Source organism: Tachyglossus aculeatus, unplaced genomic scaffold (assembly GCF_015852505.1).
Source record: "Tachyglossus aculeatus isolate mTacAcu1 unplaced genomic scaffold, mTacAcu1.pri scaffold_143_arrow_ctg1, whole genome shotgun sequence".
In the NCBI taxonomy this organism is placed as follows: domain Eukaryota; kingdom Metazoa; phylum Chordata; class Mammalia; order Monotremata; family Tachyglossidae; genus Tachyglossus; species Tachyglossus aculeatus.
In genome coordinates, this window is record NW_024044867.1 from 359,328 (window position 1) to 363,634 (window position 4,307).

At 45.0% G+C, this 4,307-nt stretch overlaps 1 non-coding gene across 1 annotated transcript; it reads right to left on the reverse strand.

Moving 5' to 3' along the window:
* Positions 1–442: 442 nt before the first annotated feature.
* On the reverse strand, positions 443–580 carry LOC119923095. The gene has a single exon (XR_005448760.1). It is a non-coding gene; the product is annotated as a small nucleolar RNA SNORA7 (small nucleolar RNA).
* Between the last annotated feature and the right edge of the window lie 3,727 nt (positions 581–4,307).

Here is a 4,307-nt window from a genome sequence, read left to right on the forward strand (position 1 = left end):
CCTTGTCTTTGGAGCCACACACGGGGATTGGCTGATAGGTCAATAGAGGAATTTGCAAGGGCCTACAGGGGAGATGGGAGAGACTTCTGTAAATGCAGAGGCTGTCCACAGCTTCCCATTATGCCACTAATCCTCATCACCAGGTTAACCCTAAAACTATGACATTGCTTTCTTTTGAGGTGGGAAAAGGGTGGAGTGGGAGAGTTCTTGAATAGTCTTGTCTAATGCCGTCAAGTCATTTCCTACCCATAGCGACACCATGGACACATCTCCCCCAGAATGCCCGGCTTTTCATCTGCAATTGTTCTGGCAGTGGATCCATAGAGTTTTCTTGGTTAAAAGTACAGAAGTGGCCTACCATTGCCACCTTCCACACAGTAAACTTGAGTCTCTGCCTTCGACTCTCTCCCGGGCCGCTGCTGCCCAGCACGGGTGAGTTTTGACTTGTAGCAGATTGCCTTCCACTCGCTAACCACTGCCCAAGCTAGGAATGGAATGGGTAGGCGTCTGCTTGACTCTCCCTCCCATAGCTGGGACGGGTAGAGTACTAGAAACTCTCCAAGTGCAACCTTGAGTGGGGTCTTGAGTAGTAGTAGTATTTATTGAGCTCCCACAGGGAACAGGGCACTGTATTAAGTGCTTGAGAGAGTATTCTCCCAACATAGAGGAAGAGACAGACACTTAATTTGGAGGAAAACAGCCAAATGAATATCTAGACAAGTGAATGTTTAATAGAATAGGTACAGGAGCAGTACAGGTGGTTGATGATGATGGTATTGGTTAATCACTTACTATGAGTCAAGCACTGTATTAAGCACTGGGGTAGATACAAGCTAATCAGGTTGGACATAGTCTGTGTCCCACATGGGCTCTCAGTTTTGATCCCCATTTTGTAGTTGAGGTAACTGAGGCACAGAAAAGTGAAGTGACTTGCCTGCTGTGTGACCTTGGACAAGTGGCAGAGCTGGGATTAGAACCCAGGTCCTTTGACTCCCAGGCCTGGGCTCTTGATCTTCTGTTGCATCTCCCAGGTGCTTAGTACAATGCACTGTACACAATAGATGCTCAATAAATGCTATCCCTACAACTTTCCATGGATAGATTGAGAGGTAATTAAATGGTAGAAAGAATGCAGTGTGGAGTTGAGTTTTTAGAAACCCTAGACGATTTAAGTTAACACACTGCCCCAGAGAGTGTACCGCAGTTCCTCAGAGACAATAGCAGAGTTTTGTAGCCTTTTGCAGCTTAATGTTCAGGAAAACAACCAAGCACTGAAGAAGGTTCCCCTGTAAGTGTGGGTTAAACCCACCTTACTCAGCCTATGTGCTCATAGCCCAAAGTAGTAAATTATAAGATGCTGTAATTCACTTTCCATAAGTGGTCTTGGCAGTATCCCACAGCCTTTTGGCTCCAAAAGTTACCGGTTCTGGAAAACTGGCAGGAAGTCAAAATTCTCATTCTGATGACTGGGTCCAGAGCAGTAGGACAGATTTGGGATTTGGGTTTTGGGAGGCAGGGGGAGAGGAGGAGAGAGACAGTCAGTCCCCATCTCCCAGAGGGGTTGAGGGGGCGGAGAGGTAAGAAGGATACTAGGTATGTGGAGAGAAGAGAACTAGATCCCAGAGACTGACTGGATTCACTTTGATCCAGTTGCAGTTCCCCTTCCTCTAGAGGGACTGCCCTTCCAAGATGCCACCTTCCTCTGCTTCCTCCATACCTGTGGATTTTCTCCTCTAACTAGCATGTAGTTTGGCCAGTATTTGAGAGAAGCAGCATGGCTTAGTGGAATGAGCACAGACTGGGGAGTCACAGGACGTGGGTTCTAATCCCGGCTCCGCTATTTATCTGCTATGGGCAAACCACTTAACTTTTCTCTGCCAGTTACCTCATCTGTAAAATGGGGACTAAGACTTTGAACCCCATGTGGGACAACCTGATTACCCTGGATCTACCCCAATGCTTAGAATAGTGCTTGGCACATAGTAAGCATTTAACAAATACCATAATTACTAATTATCATTATTATGATGTGGGTGTTTAGGAAGCAGCTTAGCTTAGCGAAAAGAGCATGGAGCTGGGAGTCAGAGGACCTGGGTTCTAATCCCAGCTCTGTCACTTGTCTTCTGTGTGACGTTGGGCAAGTCACCTTCTCCGTACCTCATTTTACCCATCCTTATAATGTGGATAACATACTTTTTTCCTCCTCCTTAAACTGTCAGTCAAATGAGGACTAGGAACTGTCTGACCTGATTAACTTGTATCTACCCCAGTACTTCATAAGCATTGAACGAATACCACCATTATCATGATGATGATTACTATAAGACAGAAAAACCAAAGAAATCCCAAAAACCTGAAACCAACAAACCTGTCGTGCTGAACACAGGATTGCAAAGTGCTATGTAAGAGTTTGGCTGCAGTTACCCAAGCATTTAAAATTTTTTGCCCCTTTTTGTTCCAACACTCTTCAATTCCACGGGCCTCAAGCCAGACAGGTAATGTTAGCCAAGTGGCAATGCTTGTTTGGTGAATAGTTTCTGACAAATATAGAGTAATTCTTTTATTCTTTGAAGCTGTTACATCTTTGGCTCTGAAACAGTGGAAGTTGCAGGCCAAGCATTAAAATCCTAATCATCCACAGATGAAAACATTTTCAGAGCCATAATGACTTATGCCAGTGCTTTGCATCAGTTTTAATTTTTTCATGTAGAAATTTGGGTGGAGTTCAGAAATACCTGCTTTGGATCAAAAATGCCCTGAGCTCTATTAGAAAGTCCTATCTTTATGAAGTGTGTGTATTAAATCCATTCTTGTATTCTGTGCTGCAATTAATAGTAAGAGTCTCATGTGTTCGGGTGTGATTAGAAAGATTTTTACATGCTGGATAATCCTACCACACACCACGAGCTGAAAAGATTGTTCTTCGTCTCACTGTTGCTTCAGCCACCTGCCGAGCTTATAATTTTTTTTTCAAGTCTTGATCTTAGTTTCCTGTAACCCAGTCTTGCTCAAAATATGTTTGGCCCATTAATTAATTAATTCAATCGTATTGAACACTTACTGTGTTCAGAGCACTGTACTAAGTGCTTGGGAAGTACAAATTGGGAGCACATAGAGATGGTCTCTACCCAACAGTGGGCTCACAGTCTAGAAGGGGGACGAGAACCTTCAAGAGGGTAAACCAAAAGGCGAGTTGAATTGTCCAAGTGTCTCAACTGCCCTCACCATAGCTGCCTCATTGAAAAGCAGGGTGGCTTAGTGGATAGAGCAAGGGTCCGGGAGTCAGAAGGACCTGGATTCCAATCCCGGCTCTGCCACCTGTCTGGTGCGTGATCTTGGGCAACTCACTTTACTTCTCTGGCCCTCAGTGACCTCATCTGTAAAATGGGGATTAAGACCATGAGCCTTATATGGGACAGGGACTGCATCCAACCCGATTACCTTGTATTCAGTCATATTTATTGAGCGCTTACTGTGTGCAGAGCACTGTACTAAGCGCTTGGGAAGTACAAGTTGGCAACATATAGAGACGGTCCCTACCCAACAGTGGGCTCACAGTCTAGAAGGGGGAGACAGAGAACAAAACAAAACATAGTTACAAAATAAATGGAATAAATATGCACAAATAAAATAGAGTAATAAATTCATACAAACATACATATATACAGGTGCTGTGGGGAGGGGAAGAAGGTAAGGCGGGGTGGATGGGGAGGGTTTAGTACTAACCTCAGAGGTTAGTACAGTGCTTAGCACATAGTAAATGCTTAACAAGTACCACAGTTATTATTAGCCATCTAACAGAACTTGGGTGCCGCTGGCATTTTCTATATCAATTCAGCATGAACGTGTGGGTTCTACGACCCTCTCGCTGGTGCCACTTGATTGGCTCTGATGTCTCTCTGACAGCTGCTGCCTGAGTGCTCATTTCTGTCTCTGTGTTCCTTTCATCACTCTGCAGCTAGCCTAGCTGGGCCTGGGGGCTTCTCTGAGTCCCCTTCAGGCTTCACTGGGGGCTCACGGTGGGTGAGAGGGTAGTTGTTTGCCAATCAAGTGGACATGATGCCATCTGGATTCCTTGTGTGTGTGTGGAGAAGGGGTACGATAAGAGGCAGAGGCAGTGGTGCGATAAGGGGAGGTTATTTCAGACTGTAAGCTTGTGGTGGCCAGGGAATTTGTCTACCAACTTTTATAGTACATGCTCCCAAGTATTTAGCACAGTGCTCTGTACGCTGTAATTGCTCACATAATACAATCGATTGGCCCTATGAGTTTGAGTCATTTCATCCTGGAAACTTGCTTCCCCATCA